This window comes from Haematobia irritans, chromosome 4 (assembly GCF_050003625.1).
Source record: "Haematobia irritans isolate KBUSLIRL chromosome 4, ASM5000362v1, whole genome shotgun sequence".
Classification (NCBI taxonomy): Eukaryota; Metazoa; Arthropoda; class Insecta; order Diptera; family Muscidae; genus Haematobia; species Haematobia irritans.
The window spans coordinates 124,927,966-124,949,009 of record NC_134400.1 but is presented as its reverse complement, the minus strand read 5'-3'; the positions used below and the strand labels follow the sequence as shown (position 1 = coordinate 124,949,009).

Sequence of the window (21,044 nt, the reverse complement as noted above, 5' to 3'; positions counted from 1 at the left end):
AACACTGCCATCCACAATCGAATTACTTAAGATGCGGTAACGCTTGCCGATGGCAAGGTATCTTATAACCTCCTAACACCATCTTCTAAATTGTATGTAAGTCCATAGTGGTATATATTAAATCAAAAAAGATCGATCCAATACGTATATAATCCAGTTTGACAAAGTAGACCTTAAATTTTGACAGAAATAAAATTTTAACAAAATTTTCTATAGAGAAAAAATTTTCACAAAATTTTCTATAGAAATAAAAATTTTGACAAAATTTTCTATAGAAAGAAAATTTTGACAAAGATTTCTACAGCAATAAAATTTTAACAAAATTTTCTATAGAAATAAACTTTTGACAAATTTTTCTATAGAAATAAAATCTTGGTCGATTATTTTTGGCTCGAGTGGCAACTATGAATTATGATAGCAATAAAATTTTTACAAAATTTTCTATAGAAATAAAATTTTGACAATGATAAAAATTTTATTATGAACCGAATAAAATTTTAACAAAATTTTCTCTAGAAATAAAATTTTGACAAAATTTTCTATCGAAAAAAAAATTTGGTAGATTATTTTTGGCTCTAGTGGCAACCATGATTATGAACCGATATGGACCAATTTTTGTGTGATTGGACCAATTTTGGTATGGTTGTTAGCGACCATATACTTACACCACGTTCTTAATTTGAACCGGATCGGATGAATTTTGCTCCTCCAAGAGGCTCCGCAAGTCAAATCTGGAGAATGTTTTATATGGGGGCTATATATAATTATGGACCGATATGGACCAATTCTGGCACGGTTGTTAAAGATCATATACTAACCCATGTTCCAAATTACAACCGGATTGGATGAAATTTGCTTCTCTTGGAGACTTCGCAAGCCAAATCTGGGGATCGGTTTATATGGGGGCTGTATATAATTATGAACCGATGTGGACCAATTTTGCATGGTTGTTAGAGATCATATACCAACATCATGTACCAAATTTCAGCCGGATCGGATGAAATTTGCTTCTCTTTGAGGCTCCGCAAGCTAAATCTGGGGATCGGTTTATATGGGGGCTATATAAATTTATGGACCGATATGGACCAATTTTTGCATGGTTGTTAGAGACCATATGCTTACACCATGTACCAAATTTCAGCCGGATCGGATGAAATTTGCTTCTCTTTTAGGCTCCGCAAGCCAAATCTGGAGATCGGTTTATATGGGGGCTATACATAATTATGGACCGATGTGGACCAATTTTTGCACGGTTGTTAGAGACCATATGCTTACACCATATACCAAATTTCAGCCGGATCGGATGAAAAATGCTTCTGTTAGAGGCTCCACAAGCCAAATCTGAGGGTCCCTTTATATGGGGGCTATACGTAAAAGTGGACCGATATGGCCCATTTTCAATACCATCCGACCTACATCGATAACAACTACTTGTGCCAAGTTTCATGTCGATAGCTTGTTTTCGTTCGGAAGTTAGCGTGATTTCAACAGACGGACGGACGGACGGACGGACGAACGGACGGACGGACATGCTTAGATCGACTCAGAATTTCACCACGACCCAGAATATATATACTTTATGGGGTCTTAGAGCAATATTTCGATGTGTTACAAACGGAATGACAAAGTTAATATACCCCCATCCTATGATGGAGGGTATAACAAGTACATACAGTAGTAAGTTCGGCCGGGCCGTATTTTAAATACCCACCACCATGAATCAAAGATAATAGTTTCCTTTGAAAATTTCAGGGGGGTTTGATGACATATTTTCCCAATCAGATCAGTTCAACCAGTACGATTTTACCTATGAAGACTAGATCATACAGACGGACATGGTGCCTATCGGTCCATGTTTTGGTATAGCCCCCATATAGACCGATCTCCCGATTTTGCTTCTTGAGCCTCTAGAAACTGTATTTTCTATTCGATTTGCTTGAAATTGGAAATCTAGAGGTATTTGGAACCATAAAGAGGTGTGTCGAAACTGGTCCGTATCGGTCCATGTTTTGGTATAGCCCTCATATAGACCGATCTCCCGAATTTGCTTCTTGGGCGTCTAGAGACTATATTTTCTAGCCGAATTGCTTGAAATTCGAAATCTAGAGGTATTTTAAGATCACAAATAGCTGTGCCGAAATTGAGGTGTATCGGTCCATTTTTTGGTATAACCCCCATATAGACCGATCTGCCGATTTTACTTCTTGGGCTTCTAGAGACTATATTTTCTTACCGGATTGCTTGAAATTGGAAATCTAGAGGTATTTTAAGATCACAGATAGGTGTGTCGCAAATGGTGCCATGTTTTGGTATAGCCCCCATATAGACCGATCTCCCGACTTTATTTCTTGGGCTTTAAAAGTCCGTAGTTTTAATCCAATTTGCCGGAAATTAGAAATCTAGAGGTATCTTAGGACCATAAAGAGTGTGTCGAAAATGATCCGTATCGGTCCATGTCGTGGTATAGCCCTATATAGATTGATCTCCCGATTTTACTTCTTGGGCTTCTAGAATTCGTAGTTTTCACCCAATTCGTCTGAAAGTGGAATTCTAGAGGTATTTGAGGAACATTAAGAGGTGGTCCATGTTTTGGTATAGCCCCCATTTAGACCTAACTCCCGAATTTATTTCTAGGACTTGTGGAATCCGGCTGACCACAAATAGGTCAGCCGAATATGGTGTGTGTCGACCATGTTTCAGACCGATCTCCAGATTTAACTCCTTGGGCTTCTAGAAACCGTAGTTTTTATCCGATTTGCACAACAATTTAAATATACTGGAATTTTTAGATTTATGTTACCGGTCCATTTGAAAAGGCATTGATATAGACCGAATTCACTTCTTGAGGGTACACCCAAAGAAAAAATATTTTCCTCCGGAATGAAATTTTAGATAATCGTATAAAGTATTTTCGTTTAGAGAAAACTAATCCGAACTTTTGATAAACGATTCGACGATTGTCTCTAAAATTTGTATCAAAAGAAAACTTTGCTTGTCTAAGTAAACTATTATATTTGATTCATGGTGGTGGGTATTTAAGATTCGGTCCGGTCGAACTTACTGCTGTATATACTTGTTTCGTATAAAGTTGTAATAAAAAACACCAACAATTCTTACTTACAGAAGTCCTACTTGGTAAGCGAAGGAGGAAGCACACGCCTACTCTAGTGCAACTTAGTTGCGTTCATTTCAGCACCTCCATACTTTTATGGACTCTCAATCAAAACACTATTACGTTCTTCGGTCGATATAAAAGGTGAACATTCTTGACTTACATGTTTAAAAGAAATATCGCTGAATTCTGCGCCGAAACTTTTGCGCAGAATAGTAGTGCCTACAGTATGGACACTATAGTTCTAGTGCTTCCAATTTTTATAATTATGTTTTGCTGTGATGTTGTAAAAATGAATTGAAGCGAATTTGCCTCCATTTTTTTATACCTCCACCATAGGAACATCGAAATATTGGTCTAAGACCCCAGTAAGAGTATATATACAGGGTTGTGGTGAAATTCTGAGTCGATCTAAGCATGTCCGTCCGTCTGTTGGAATCACGCTTGGGGACTTGGCATAAGTAGTTGTTATTGATGTAGGTCGGATGGTATTGCAAATGGGCCAGATCGGGCCACTTTTACGTATAGCCCCCATATAAACCCCATATAAACCGGAGCCTCTAAGAGAACCAAATTTCATCCCATCCGGCTGAAATTTGGTGTAAGTATATGGTCTCTAACAACTATGCAAAAATTGGTCCACATCGGTCTTTAATTATATATAGCCCCCATATAAACCGATCCCCCGATTTGGCTTACGGAGCCTCTAAGAGAAGCAAATTTCATCCGATCGGGCTGAACATCGGGTACATTTTGGTTTGTATGTGGTCTCTAATAACCACGCAAAAATTGGTTCACATCAGCCCATAATTATAAATAGCCCCCATATAAACAGATCCCCAGATTTGACCTCCGGAGCCTCATGGATGAGTAAAATTCATCCGATATGGTTAAGAAGTTTTAAGATGCCTTGCCATCGGCAAGTGTTACCGCAAGCCAAGTATGAAGATTGTGGATGACAGTCGTTAGTACAAGTTTCTATACAATCCATGGTGGAGGGTACATAAGATTCGGCCTGGCCGAACTTACGGGCGTATATACTGTTTTTATACCCTCCATCATAGGATGGGGGTATATTAACTTTGTCATTCCGTTTGTAACACATCGAAATATTGCTCTAAGACCCCATAAAGTATATATTATTCTGGGTCGTGGTGAAATTCTGAGTCGATCTAAGCATGTCCGTCCGTCCGTCCGTCTGTTGAAATCACGCTAACTTCCGAACGAAACAAGCTATCGACATGAAACTTGGCACAAGTAGTTGTTATCGATGTAGGTCGGATGGTATTGAAAATGGGCCATATCGGTCCACTTTTACGTATAGCCCCCATATAAAGGGACCCTCAGATTTGGCTTGTGGAGCCTCTAACAGAAGCATTTTTTCATCCGATCCGGCTGAAATTTGGTATATGGTGTAAGCATATGGTCTCTAACAACCGTGCAAAAATTGGTCCACATCGGTCCATAATTATGTATAGCCCCCATATAAACCGATCTCCAGATTTGGCTTGCGGAGCCTAAAAGAGAAGCAAATTTCATCCGATCCGGCTGAAATTTGGTACATGGTGTAAGCATATGGTCTCTAACAACCATGCAAAAATTGGTCCACATCGGTCCATAAATTTATATAGCCCCCATATAAACCGATCCCCAGATTTAGCTTGCGGAGCCTCAAAGAGAAGCAAATTTCATCCGATCCGGCTGAAATTTGGTACATGATGTTGGTATATGGTCTCTAACAACCATGCAAAAATTGGTCCACATCGGTTCATAATTATATACAGCCCCCATATAAACCGATCCCCAGATTTGGCTTGCGAAGTCTCCAAGAGAAGCAAATTCATCCAATCCGGTTGTAATTTGGACATGGTGTTAGTATATGAACTTTAACAACGTGCCAGAATTGGTCCATATCGGTCCATAATTATATATAGCCCCCATATAAAACATTCTCCAGATTTGACTTGCGGAGCCTCTTGGAGGAGCAAAATTCATCCGATCCGGTTCAAATTAAGAACGTGGTGTAAGTATATGGTCGCTAACAACCATACCAAAATTGGTCCAATCACACAAAAATTGGTCCATATCGGTTCATAATCATGGTTGCCACTAGAGCCAAAAATAATCTACCAAATTTTTTTTTCGATAGAAAATTTTGTCAAAATTTTATTTCTAGAGAAAATTTTGTTAAAATTTTATTCGGTTCATAATAAAATTTTTATCATTGTCAAAATTTTATTTCTATAGAAAATTTTGTACAAATTTTATTGCTATCATAATTCATAGTTGCCACTCGAGCCAAAAATAATCGACCAAGATTTTATTTCTATAGAAAAATTTGTCAAAAGTTTATTTCTATAGAAAATTTTGTTAAAATTTTATTGCTGTAGAAATCTTTGTCAAAATTTTCTTTCTATAGAAAATTTTGTCAAAATTTTTATTTCTATAGAAAATTTTGTGAAAATTTTTTCTCTATAGAAAATTTTGTTAAAATTTTATTTCTGTAGAAATTTAAGGTCTACTTTGTCAAACTGGATTATATACGTATTGGATCGATCTTTTTTGATTTAATATATACCACTTATGGACTTACATACAATTTAGAAGATGGTGTTGTCAAAAGTTTATTTCTATAGAAAATTTTGTTAAAATTTTATTGCTGTAGAAATCTTTGTCAAAATTTTCTTTCTATAGAAAATTTTGTCAAAATTTTTATTTCTATAGAAAATTTTGTGAAAATTTTTTCTCTATAGAAAATTTTGTTAAAATTTTATTTCTGTCAAAATTTAAGGTCTACTTTGTCAAACTGGATTATATACGTATTGGATCGATCTTTTTTGATTTAATATATACCACTTATGGACTTACATACAATTTAGAAAATGGTGTTAGGAGGTTTTAAGATACCTTGCCATCGGCAAGCGTTACCGCATCTTAAGTAATTCGATTGTGGATGGCAGTGTTTAGACGAAGTACATAAGCTTCGGCCTGGCCGAACTTACAGCCGTATATACTTGATTGATTTAATATATACCACGTATGGACTTACATACAATTTAGAAGATGGTGTTAGGAGGTTTTAAGATACCTTGCCATCGGCAAGCGTTACCGCAACTTAAGTAATTCGATTGTGGATGGCAGTGTTTAGATGAAGTTTCTACGCAATCCATGATGGAGGGTACATAAGCTTCGGCCTGGCCGAACTTACGGCCGTGTATACTTGTTTTTTTTTAATTAGTTTAATTAAAACAAGAAAATTGCCTCCAAACGATAAAACAAAGTTAAATGATTTTTCTGTGTAGCACGATTTCTATACAACTCCTAAATTTTTATACCCTCCACCATAGGATGGGGGGTATATTAACTTTGTCATTCCGTTTGTAACACATCGAAATATTGCCCTAAGACCCCATAAAGTATATATATTCTGGGTCGTGGTGAAATTCTGAGTCGATCTGAGCATGTCCGTCCGTCCGTCCGTCTGTTGAAATCACGCTAACTTCCGAACGAAACAAGCTATCGACTTGAAACTTGGCACAAGTAGTTGTTATTGATGTAGGTCGGATGGTATTGCAAATGGCCCATATCGGTCCACTTTTACGTATAGCCCCCATATAAACGGACCCCCAAAATTGGCTTGCGAGGCCTCTAAGAGAGGCAAATTTCATCCGATCCAGCTCAAATTTGGTACATGGTGTTAGTATATCGTCTCTAACAACCATGCAAAAATTGGTCCACATCGGTCCATAATTATATATAGCCCCCATATAAACCGATCCCCCGATTTGGCTTGTGAGGCCTCTAAGAGAAGCAAATTTCATCCAATCCGGCTGAAATTTGGTACATGGTGTTAGTATGTGGTCTCTAACAATCGTGCAAAAATTGGTCCACATCGGTCCATAACTATATATAGCCCCCATATAAACCGATCCCCCGATTTGGCTTGCGAGGCCTCTAAGAGAAGCAAACTTCATCCGATCCGGTTCATGGTGTTAGTATATGGTCTCTATCAACCATGCAAAAATTGGTCCACATCGGTCCATAATTATATATAGCCCCCATATAAACCGATCCCCCGATTTAGCTTGCGAGGCCTCTAAGAGAAGCAAATTTCATCCGATCCGGCTGAAATGTGGTACATGGTGTTAGTATATCGTCTCTAACCACCATGCAAAAATTGCTCCACATCGGTCCATAATTATATATAGCCCCCATATAAACCGATCCCCAGATTTGACCTCCGGAGCCCCTTGGAAGAGCAAAATTCATCCGATTCGGTTGAAATTTGGTACGTGATGTTAGTATATGGTATCCAACAACCATGCAGGAATTGGTTCATATCAGTCCATAATTATATATAGCACCCATATAAACCGATCCCCAGATTTGACCTCCGGTGCCTTTTGGAGAAGCAAAATTCATCCGATCTGGTTGAAATTTTGTACGTGGTGGTAGTATATGATATTTAACAGCCATGCCAAAAGTGGTCCATATCAGTCCATAATCATATATAGCCCCCATATAAACCGATCCCGAGATTTGGTTTTGGAGCCTCTTGGAGGAGCAAATTTCCTCCCAGTCAGTTGAAATTTGGTACATTGTGCTAGTATATGCCCGTTAACAACCATGCCTAACTAGGTCCATATCGGTCTATAGTTATATATAGCCCTCAGATAAATCGATCCCCAATCACACAAAAATTGGTCCATATCAAGTTCATAATTGTATATAGCCCCCATATAAGCGAGCCCCATATTTAATAAGTAATTATTTGTAGACTTACCTACACATACCTTTTTTGTCTAATATATACCACGTATGGAATAACTCACCATTTAGAAAACGATTTAAGATACCACAACCCAAGTAATTCGATTGTGGATGACAGTCTTTCGTAGAAGTTTCTACGCAATCCATGGTGGAGGGTACATAAGATTCGGCCTGGCCGAACTTACGGCCGTTTATACTTGTTATAAATTTAAATTACTCTACCTGAAGCATTGCAAGAAAATAAATGAAATAAGAAAAAAATTTACTAACAATATACCAATTTATTTTTACAATTTACTATTTAGTAGCCCATGGTCTGAATTATTATACGCATCCTCTGGTGGACGATATTTACATATGAACGGTGTCATAATATTCGCTACCGCTTGGGGACTGTTCATGTGAACATGATGGGTACCTTCGACCAGATATACTTCAAAATTTGGATTTTGCTTTTTAAAAACTTCAATCAAATCCAAAGATCCTTGATCAATATATATGGTATTTGTAGATCTTATAAGTAAAAAATTTAAATTCCTTATGGACTTAGTAAAATCCTCAATGTAATCATGTTGATCGGTGTACTCTACATAGTATTTGACACGAGGATCCCGGGAAAAATACAATTTATTGGGATCTTTTGTTGATCTTCTACAATTGCGTTCCATTAAATATTTGCAGTTTTCTTTATTGACCGATTTTCCAGATCCTCGATGAATTACATCAACCATTTCATCGAATGTATAGCAGGGGGGTTCAGTGGAGGAATCGAGGCGTTCATCTTCAATAAATTGTTTTTCAATGGTATTCCTATAAGCTTTTAATTGAAACTCTGGTGATCGATTGACCATCTTTACAATATCCAACATAATCATCATGTCAATGGTCTCAGGATACATCGAGGCGTACACACTGACTAAAATACCACCCAAAGAATGGCCCAGCAATGAAACTTTATTCCAATTAAAAGTTTTCACAATTTTCCTAATGATAAGCATATAATCGCCCATATGGTTTATGATACCCTTGGGTAATTTCGAAGAGCGCCCATGTCCTGGAAAATCCACACATAAAAGGCCAATATGACGTGGTAGAAATGGCACCAGAGGTTTCCATGTTCCGGAATTATCCAGCCAGCCATGTACAGCTAGAATGGACGTACATTACGATTTCCATACCACTGGCAGGCTAAAACGCCCCAAGGAACATCAATCGTGAATTCTTTACACTGGAACAAATACAAAATATATGTAATCAAAATAATTATTAAAATATAGTACTTTAGTAAAAACAGAAATACAAAAATGTTTGAGATGATTTGTGTTTCCATGAAAATGTCAAATAGCGGAAACCTGGGTACCCTAGGCTTATTTGAGCCATCGCCGACTAATTTTATACCGACTTTGCCACCACCGATTATGTTGGCTCACCTAGATAGAAATCTATCCGAAAATTAGTCAAAATACATTTCGATTACAATTATTTTATTTTCTGCCAAAAAAAAAAATTGTTTTCAGCTACCCAAACTATTTAAAAGCTAAGTTTCTAAAATAATTTGCCCAAAAACCATATCCAGCATTAATAAATAAAATATAAATATGTTTGTAAAATTGTCTACACCATACGCGCCATATTGGGCTCCAATATATATCCAATTTAAAGTAAAACCAAGAAGTCAAACGGGGAGATCGGTCTATATGTGGGCTACACTGAAACATTGACCAATACACGCCATATTCTTTGTGAACGTTAACCTCTTGATGGTTGGTGACATTTCTGAGTGTTTCAAAGATTCTCTAAGTGGTTTCACGCCGTTCATTGAGCTAAACATAAAATAGGGCTGTACTCAGAGAAGTTCACCTGTGTTGAATGGACAGCATAAACACTTCACCGAACCTAAACGTGATTACTACAGGCAAACAGATAAACATCGACGGTTAGTCCTGGAATATCTCCTGATCAAAAATTCATATGCTTTATATAGAAGCAATTTCGATATATATATATATATATATATATATATATATATATATATATATATATATATATATATATATATATATATATATATATATATATATATATATATATATATATATATATATATATATATATATATATATATATATATATATATATATATATATATATATATATATATATATATATATATATATATATATATATATATATATATATATATATATATATATATATATATATATATTATATATATATATATATATATATATATATATATATATATATATATATATATATATATATATATATATATATATATATATATATATATATATATATATATATATATATATATATATATATATATATATATATATATATATATATATAATAATGAGCCGATATGGACCGAACCCATATTTCACTTTTGGCTCTCTAATTACCGCGCAAAAATTTATTCATATCGGTACGTAATTATTGCCCTCTATAAACCGAATTGTATTGTATAGGTATTTAATCCGCCTTTGTATAGGTACTTAATCCGCCTTTTTTATCTAACATATGCGATGTTGGCAAGTGTTACCACAACCCAAATAATTCGACTGTGGTTTGCAAACTTTAGCAGAAGTTTCTACGCAATCCTTGGTAGAGGGTACATTAGATAGGGCCTGGTCGAACTTAAGGTCGTATATATTTGTTTTCTAACATTCAATTAAGAAGACAATGGTCCAACGTTTATCTCGAAAAGCCAATAATTTTTTCCAAACGTTGAGTTATTTTCTAAACCTTCGTTTAGGAGGAAGATTTTTTTTTTTTTTTGCGGTCATCAGCACAAAATTATGCACCCAGCAGACCTATTTATAGATCAGTGTCTAATGCACAAACAGAGCTTTTTAAGAATCACCCTTTTAAGAAAACAAACAACTTTAGTTGCAAATGTCTGATACTCCGTCTCTTACAAATGGTACAACAATTGGGTAGAACGAGAACCACAAATTGATTTTAAATCAATAGTATTTTCCAATTTTGACATCGAATCTCCCAACTATTGATACAAAACACGTTCACTATAACATACTGTATCATACACTGAAAAAAAAAAAAAAAAAACACTGAACCCATCAGGACACGAAAGTCAATTTCACTTTATTTTAGTTCATGAATAGTATTATGGCTTAGTAAATATGTAAAAGTTTCCTTCGCTTTAATAAAATTTTCAACAAATGAAGCCTAACGTTTTACTTAATTAGTATTTTCCAAAAAATAGTTCAGAATTTCATAAAATTTGTACACTCAAAACAAAAAAGTGAACCCTATATTTCACTAAAGCCGATTTAATTCTATTTTAGTTCATGGAATTCTAATGTTTTTAAAGTTTCCATGACTTTAATAATATTTAGCGTACGTTAGTTGCATTAACTAAAACAGAATTATATACAAATGAAGCATAAAGACTGACTAAATTCGTGTCTCCCACAAAGTAGTTAAGAATTTCTTACAATTTGTAAATTTAGCACATAATAATGCGCCAACCTTGAACTTCGTATGGCAGTAAAGACATGTTTGCAATTTTGAACTCCAATTTTTCCTTCAAACTACAAAATTTTCTATAAAAAGCGAAAAATAATAATTTTGTCTAATAAATTTTCTTGAACTTGTCGAAAATTATTTACTGTTTTTGTGAAATCGGCGTGACATCTATGTTTCTAATACAGTTTAGTTAAATTTTTCTAAAATTAACTAAAACTTTCTTTCCTAGTGGATTCTCTGTTGTTTTTTCAGTGTAAATTAAAAAAAAATGCCCCATCTTAAACTTCGTGTGGTGCTAATAACATTTGTGCGATTTCGAACTCCAATTAGTTTTTGCGAACAACGCAATTTTCTTTAATAAGTGAAATAAACATTAATTATGTCTAATAAATTATCTTGAGTTTGTCTAAAAATATTTACCTTTTTTATACCCTCCACCATAGGATAAGGGTATATTAACCTTGTCATTCCGTTTGTAATACATCGAAATATTGCTCTAAGACCCCATAAAGGTAGGTATTAAGTTCGAGTTTAGCCGCTAAAATCGTCATTTTTTCACGATTACTTCTCTTTAATAATCCATTTTAAGGAATACAAACTTTGTGAAAATTTGCTTTGAGCCATTCCCCATCAAGTTATAATAAAATTTGCAACAAATTTGTATAATATTATGCCTTTTTATACCCTTCACCACTACTGTGGTACAGGGTATAATAAGTTTCTGCATTTGTATGTAACGCCAAGAAGGAAAAGTCTGAGACCCATCGTTTAGTATACCGATCGTCTTAGAATTAAATTCTGAGTCGATTTAGCGATGTCCGTCTGTCTGTCTGTCTGTCTGTCTGTCTGTCTGTCCGTCTGTCTGTCTGTTGATGTATTTTTGTGTGCAAAGTACAGCTCGCAGTTTTAGTCCGATTGTCCTAAAATTTGGTATGGGGTCCTGTTTCGGCTCAAAGACGATCCCTATTGATTTTGGAAAAAATCGGTTCAGATTTAGATATAGCTGCCATATATATTTTTCACCGATCTGGTCATTATTGGCGTGTATATCAACCGATCTTCCTAAAATTCCGTACATCCGAATATTTTATGAGTCTCGAAAAACTTGCGAAATATCAGCCAAATCGGTTCAGATTTAGATATAGCTCCCGTATATAGCTTTCGCCCGATTTACACTCATTTGCCCACAGAGGCCTATTTTTTGCTCCGATTTTGTTGAAATTTTGCACAGGGAGTAGAATTAGCATTGTAGCTATACGTGCCAAATTTGGTTGAAATCGGTTCAGATTTAGATATAGCTCCCATATATAGCTTTCGCCCGATTTACACTCAAATGACCACAGAGGACAATTTTTTGCTCCGATTTAGTTGAAATTTTGCACAGGGAGTATAATTAGCATTGTAGCTATACGTGCCAAATTTGGTTGAAATCGGTTCAGATTTACATATAGTTCCCATATATATATTTTTCTGATTTCGACAAAAATGGTCAAAATACCAACATTTTCCTTATAAAATCGCCACTGCTTAGTCGAAAAGTTGTAAAAATTACTCCAATTTTACTAAACTTCTAATACATATATATCGAGCGATATATAATAATTAAATTGTTCCTTAAAGTTTCCTTAAAATTGCTTCAGATTTAAATGTTTCCCATATTTTTATACCCTTCACCACTACTGTGGTACAGGGTATAATAAGTTTGTGCATTTGTATGTAACGCCAAGAAGGAAAAGTCTGAGACCCATCGTTTAGTATACCGATCGTCTTAGAATTAAATTCTGAGTCGATTTAGCGATGTCCGTCTGTCTGTCTGTCTGTCTGTCCGTCTGTCTGTCTGTCTGTCTGTCTGTCTGTCTGTCTGTCTGTCTGTCTGTCTGTCTGTCTGTCTGTCTGTCTGTCCGTCTGTCTCTCTGTTGATGTATTTTTGTGTGCAAAGGAGAGCTCGCAGTTTTAGTCCAATTGTCCTAAAATTTGGTATAGGGTCCTGTTTCGGCTCAAAGACGGTCCCTATTGATTTTGGAAAAAATCAGTTCAGATTTAGATATAGCTGCCATATATATTTTTCACCGATCTGGTCATTATTGGCGTGTATATCAACCGATCTTCCTAAAATTCCGTACATACGAATATTTTATGAGTCTCGAAAAACTTGCGAAATATCAGCCAAATCGGTTCAGATTTAGATATAGCTCCCATATATAGCTTTCGCCCGATTTACACTCATTTGCCCACAGAGGCCAATTTTTTGCTCCGATTTTGTTGAAATTTTGCACAGGGAGTAGAATTAGCATTGTAGCTATACGTGCCAAATTTGGTTGAAATCGGTTCAGATTTAGATATAGCTCCCATATATAGCTTTCGCCCGATTTACACTCAAATGACCACAGAGGACAATTTTTTGCTCCGATTTAGTTGAAATTTTGCACAGGGAGTATAATTAGCATTGTAGCTATACGTGCCAAATTTGGTTGAAATCGGTTCAGATTTAGATATAGCTCCCATATATAGCTTTCGCCCGATTTACACTCATATGACCACAGAGGCCAATTTTTAACTCCGATTTAGTTGAAATTTTGCACAGGGAGTACAATTAGCATTGTAGCTATACGTGCCAAATTTCGTTGAAATCGGTTCAGATTTACATATAGTTCCCATATATATATTTTTCTGCTTTCAACAAAAATGGTCAAAATACCAACATTTTCCTTGTAAAATCGCCACTGCTTAGTCGAAAAGTTGTAAAAATTACTCCAATTTTACTAAACTTCTAATACATATATATCGAGCAATATATAATAATTAAATTGTTCCTTAAAGTTTCCTTAAAATTGCTTCAGATTTAAATGTTTCCCATATTTTTATACCCTTCACCACTACTGTGGTACAGGGTATAATAAGTTTGTTCATTTGTATGTAACGCCAAGAAGGAAAAGTCTGAGACCCATCGTTTAGTATACCGATCGTCTTAGAATTAAATTCTGAGTCGATTTAGCGATGTCCGTCTGTCTGTCTGTCTGTCTGTCTGTCTCTCTGTCTGTCCGTCTGTCTGTCTGTCTGTTGATGTATTTTTGTGTGCAAAGTACAGCTCGCAGTTTTAGTCCGATTGTCTTAAAATTGGTTTGGGGTCCTGTTTCGGCTCAAAGACGATCCCTATTGATTTTGGAAAAAATCGGTTCAGATTTAGATATAGCTGCCATATATATTTTTCACCGATCTGGTCATAATTGGCGTGTATATCAACCGATCTTCCTCAAATTCCGTACATCTCAATATTTTATGAGTCTCGAAAAACTTGCAAAATATCATCCAAATCGGTTCAGATTTAGATATAGCTCCCATATATAGCTTTCGCCCGATTTACACTCCTTTGTCCACAGAGGCTAATTTTTTGCTCCGATTTAGATGAAATTTTGCACAGGGAGTAGAATTCGCATTATAGCTATGCGTGTCAAATTTGGTGGAAATCGGTTCAGATTTGGATATAGCTCCCATATATAGCTTTCGCCCGATTTACACTCATATGACCACAGAGGCTAATTTTTTGCTCCGATTTAGTTGAAATTTTGCACAGGGAGTAGAATTAGCATTGTTGCTATGCGTGCCAAATTTGATTGGAATTGGTTCAGATTTAGATATAGCTCCCATATATATGTTTTTCTGATTTCGATAAAAATTCTCAAAATACCAACATTTTCCTTGTAAAATCGCCACTGCTTAGTCGAATAGTTGAAAAAATGACCCTAATTTTCTTAAACTTCTTATACATATATATCGAGCGATAAATCATAAATAAACTTTTGCGAAATTTCCTTAAAATTGCTTCAGATTTATATGTTTCCCATATTTTTTTACTAACATTGTGTTCCACCCTAGTGCATTAGCCTACTTAAATTTTAAGTCTATAGATTTTGTAGAGTCTATCAAATTCTGTCCAGATCGAGTGATATTTAAATGTATGTATATGGGACAAACCTTTATATATAGCCCCCAACACATTTGACGGATGTGATATGGTATCGAAAATTTAGATCTACAAAGTGGTGCAGGGTATAATATAGTCGGCCCCGCCCGACTTTAGACTTTCCTTACTGGTTTTTTACTAACATTGTGTTCCACCCTAGTGCATTAGCCGACTTAAATTCTAAGTCTATAGATTTTGTAGAGTCTATCAAATTCTGTCCAGATCGAGTGATATTTAAATGTATGTATTTGGGACAAACCTTTATATATAGCCCCCAACACATTTGACGGATGTGATATGGTATCGAAAATTTAGATCTACAAAGTGGTGCAGGGTATAATATAGTCGGCCCCGCCCGACTTTAGACTTTCCTTACTGGTTTTTTACTAACATTGTGTTCCACCCTAGTGCATTTTGAGTCTATGGGTTTTGTAGAAGTCTATCAAATTCTGTCCAGATCGAGTGATATTTAAATGTATGTATTTGGGACAAACCTTTATATATAACCCCCAACACATTTGACGGATTTGATATGGTATCGAAAATTTGGATCTACAAAGTGGTGCAGGGTATAATATAGTCGGCCCCGCCCGACTTTAGACTTTCCTTACTTGTTCTTACTGATTTAGTTTTCACTTTAGCGATTTTAGCGGCTAAACTCGAACTTAATACTCACCTTAAAGTATATATATTCTGGGTCGTGGTGAAATTCTGAGTCGATCTGAGCATGTCCGTCCGTCCGTCTGTTGAAATCACGCTAACTTCCGAACGAAACAAGCTATCGACTTGAAACTTGTCACAAGTAGTTGTTGTTGATGTAGGTCAGATGGAATTGCAAATGGGCCATATCGGTCAAATTTTAGGTATAGCCCCCATATAAACGGACCCTCAAATTTGGCTTGCGATTGCTCTAGGAGATGCACATTTCATCCGATCCGGCTGAAATTTTGTACATGGTGTTAGTATATGGTGTCCAACAACCATGCAGAAATTGGTCCATATCGGTCCATAATTACATATAGCCCCTATATAAACCGATCCCCGATTTGGCTTGCGGAGCCTTTAAGAGAACCAAATTTCATCCGATCCGGCTGAAATTTGGTACATGGTGTTGGTATATGTTCTCTAATGACCATGCAAGAATTGGTCCATATCGGTCCATAATTATATATAGCCCCTATATAAATCGATCCTCACATTTGTCCTCCGGAGCCTCTTGGAGGAGCAAAATTCATCCGATCCGTTTGAAATTTGGAACATGGTGTTAGAATATGGTCTCTAACAAACACGCAAGAATTGGTCCATGTCGGTTCATAATTATATATAGCCCCTATATAAACCGATCCCCAGATTTGGCTTGCAGAGCCTCTAAGAGAAGAAAGTTTCGTCCGATCCGGCTGGAATTTGGTACATGGTGTTAGTATAAGGTATCTAACAACCATCCAAAAACTGGTCCACATCGGCCCATAATTATATATAGCCCCCATATAAACCGATCCCCAGATTTGACTTCCGGAGCCTCTTAGAGGAGCAAAATTCATCCGATCCGGTTGAAATTTGGTACGTGGTGTTAGTATATGGTCTCTAAAAACCATGCAAGAATTGGTCCATATCGGTCCATAATTATATATAGCCCCCATATAAATCGATCCCCACATTTGTCCTCCGGAGCCTCTTGGAGGAGCAAAATTCATCCGATCCGTTTGAAATTTGGAACATGGTGTTAGAATATGGTCTCTAACAAACACGCAAGAATTGGTCCATATCGGTTCATAATTATATATAGCCCCTATATAAACCGATCCCCAGATTTGATCTCCGGAGCGTCTTGGAGGAGCAAAATTCATCCGATCCGGTTGAAAGTTGCAACGTGGTGTTAGTATAAGGCCGCTAATAACCATGCCAAAATTGGTCCATATCGGTCTATAGTTATATATAGTTATATATAATCATGGTTGCCACTCTAGCCAAAAATAATCTAACAAAATTTTATTTTTATAGAAAACATTGTCAAAATGTTATTTCTATAGAAAATTTTTGTCAAAATTTTACTTCTATAGAAACTTTTGTCAAAATTTTATTTCTATAGAAAATTTTGTCAAAATTTCATTTCTATAGAAAATTTTGTCAAAATTTTATTTCTATAGAAAATTTTGTTAAAATTTTATTTCTATAGAAAATTTTTTCCAAATTTTATTTCTATAGAAATTTTTTTCTAAATTTTACTTCTATAGAAAATGTTGTCAAAATTTTATACGTATTTAACCGGCCTCTTTTAGTTTAATATATACCACGTATGGGCTATGTGGTATATATTACGGTGTTAGGAAGTTTTAAGATACCTTGTCATCGACAAGTGTTACCGCAACCCAAGTAATTCGATTGTGGATGACAGTCTTCAGTTGAAGTTTCTACGCAATCCATGGTGGAGGGTACATAAGCTTCGGCATGGCCGAACTTACGGCCGTATATACTTGTTTTACGTTATTATCGTGATACCGGCGTTTGTAATACAGCAAAATTAAACATTTCTAAATTTAACCTAAGTATTACTCTCTGGTGAGTTTATTTTTGTTTTGGGGTGTAGAAAGCGCCTTTCATGCTAAGCAAAATTCGCTTTCGTGTTTTAAGGACAAGAAATTATTGTGCTCAAGACAATAATTTTTTCTGTGAAAGTTTCCGGACATTTTCTTTATATGATCAGAAATTAATACTCGTATATGACACTAATGGTTTGAACTTTTCTTGGAGATCTGGTAGTGTTGCACCTTAGTTTTATTGCTTCATGGGTTATTTTTAACGAGCGTCCATTTTTATACCCCCACCATAGAATGGTGACAAGGGTATGACAAACTTTGTCATTCCGTTTGTAACACATTGAAATATCGAAATATCAGCTAAAATATATATATTCTTAATCAGGGAGATATAACCATGTCTGTCTGTCTGACTGTCTGTCGCTGTAATCACGCTACAGTCTTCAATAATGAAGCAATCGTGCTGAAATTTTGCACAAACTCGTCTTTTGTCTGCAGGCAGGTCAAGTTCGAAGATGGACTATATCGGTCCAGGTTTTGATATAGTCCCCATATAAACCGACTTCCCCATTTGGGGTCTTAGTCTTATAGAAACCGTAGTTTCTATCCAATTCGCCTGAAATTGGAAATCTAGGGGTATTTTAGAACCCTAAAGAGGTTTTCTGAAAATGGTGAGTATTGGACAATGTTTTTATATAGCCCCCATATAGACCGATCTCCGGATTTTACTTCTTGGGCTTATAGAAACCGTAGTTTTCATCCAACTTGCCTCAAATTGGAAATCTAGATGTATTTTACGGCCATAAAAAGGTATGCAGAAAATGGTGAGTATAGGTCCATGTTTTTATATAGCCATCCGACAGACCGATCTCCCGATATTACTTTTTGGGCTTCTAGAAACCGTAGTTGGGCTTGGGCTTTAAGAAACCATAGTTTTTATAAAATTTGCATGACATTTTAATTCTAGAAGTATTTTAGCTCCATAAAGAGGTGTGCCGAAAATGATGAATATCGGTCCATGTGCGTTATTCCATCGTTTTCTTTCACACTTGCAAACGATGTTTATGATTCCTCTAAAACTCAAACAAATATGGTTCTTATAAATCCAGAATCTGATCTAGTCTTCATAGGTAAAATCTCTAAATTGATCTTCGGGAAGTGTACTGATTGAACTGATCTGCTTGTCATCAAACCCCCCTGAAATTTTCACAGGAAACATTTGATTAAAATTCGGCCCGGCCGAACTTACTGCTGTATATACTTGTTTACGTTATCATCGTGATACCGACGTTTGTAATACAGCAAAATTAAACCGTTCTAAATTTAACCTACACTGAAAAAAAATATTGACCTAATATGGAAGATTATGCAACTTAAATGTTAGGACTCAAAATTTACGCAATGCTAAGGACAAAATTCTTTAAAGCAATGACATTTTAATTAAAAGAAAGTTTACAATCCTTCCATCAAAAATTATTTTCATTAAATTTAGGACACAAATCCTGTAATTTTCCGTCTCTCTGCTGAAGTTGTAGATCTTTGAAATAAAACAAATTTTCTTTAAAATAAAGACTGACACTGAAACTCAAGTGACATATTGAATTTTTAAATTTAAGATAAAAACGCTTCAAATATAGGCTAAGACTTATTTTAAGGATTTGCATCTTTGGTTTAAAGTTTTTTTAGCATTAAGAAAACTGTTTTTACTTTGAAGTACCTGGCATAATTTAGATTTTGAAATTGGAATTTGTTTGTACATAAATACCTTCATTAATATATCGCAAAATGAAAATAAAATGAGATTGTATCCAATTTTAATTTTATTGATCCTAGATTTAAAGCCAGGGAGGTCCTTAAAAAATGTCTTTATTTTAAAGAAACCGCATCTATGTCTCGGACTCAATACCAAAATTCTTAAGGGAAGGTCAAAATCTTTGGATCCAAGTAAACTTTTTTTGAGTGTACATATTCCTCTCCGATGGGTTTACTTTTGTTTTGGGGTGTAGAAATGCGTCTTCCATGCTAAGCAAAATTTTCATTCGTTTTTAAGGACAAGAAATTTTTGTGCTCAAAACAATAATTTTTTCTGTGTAAGATTACAGACATTTTCGTTATAGGATCAGAAATTAATACTCGGATATGATACTAATGAATTGAAGTTTTTTTGGAGATCTCATAGAATTGCACCTTAGTTTTGTTGCTTCATGGGATTATTTTTAACGTTCTTATCGCCCGTTTTTCATCCTCCGATTAGTACTTAATCGGCATATAAATCACCGTCTAAAAATGTTTGTATGCGATCAGCAACGAGAATTTAGAAACAGAACCATAGTAGTGCTCGTTTACCAGAGCAATGTTTAACACCAAATCGGGGTATTTTTCAAATAATTTAACCTCCCACCTTTGAGTAACTTGTGTTTGGAAATGGTAATTTCTGTTTCGAAAAAATCAACGATGAAATTATGGTGTCCAAAGTTTATAACAATCAATGCATTGATACAAATCACCTTGCTTCAATACCTTTCATACAGCGCGAAAGAAAAAACATTTTGCCAATCGTAAACAGTCTTTAAGACTGAATGCCATTCAAGCTGTTAACTGAAAATGCTCTTCTGTATCGTACATACGTATAACGAAAATAAAAACTTGTTTTGTTTTTTTAGGGTAGACATTTGTTTCTTACCTCAAGAGGTTCAGTATCCATTTCATAACAAACACATATAATTTTATTTTATTTAGAATATAGTATTACTATCAAAACAGTTTTATTATTTTTACGATGTACTTTTTCCACAGCAGGTGTAGCAATGGCCCGTTCATTCACTGTACAAATTAATCTAACTAAAGAGAACAAAACTGAAAATGTGTACCCAACCATATTTTTTCGATAAGCCGATTTAGTTTTGTTAATACTAGCAACAGCCTACAAAGAGTTGTAAGAGACTAGAATAGAGAAATGTGTGTAACGCGTAGCATATCCATACATACATCAGAGTCATGTTCAAGAGAAACGATCTGTATATACGCGTATATACCCCACAATGTTTTCGATAACCGCATTTAGTTTTGTTGATACAAGAGTATACAAGAGTAGAGACAAAGAGTATTAAGAGTATATAGAGAAATGAGTAGAGCATGAACCAGTGAT

At 35.3% G+C, this 21,044-nt stretch overlaps 1 pseudogene; it reads right to left on the bottom strand.

Moving 5' to 3' along the window:
- Nucleotides 1-8,143: 8,143 nt before the first annotated feature.
- Nucleotides 8,144-20,600, bottom strand: LOC142235761 (putative serine hydrolase; annotated as a pseudogene).
- Nucleotides 20,601-21,044: the final 444 nt, after the last annotated feature.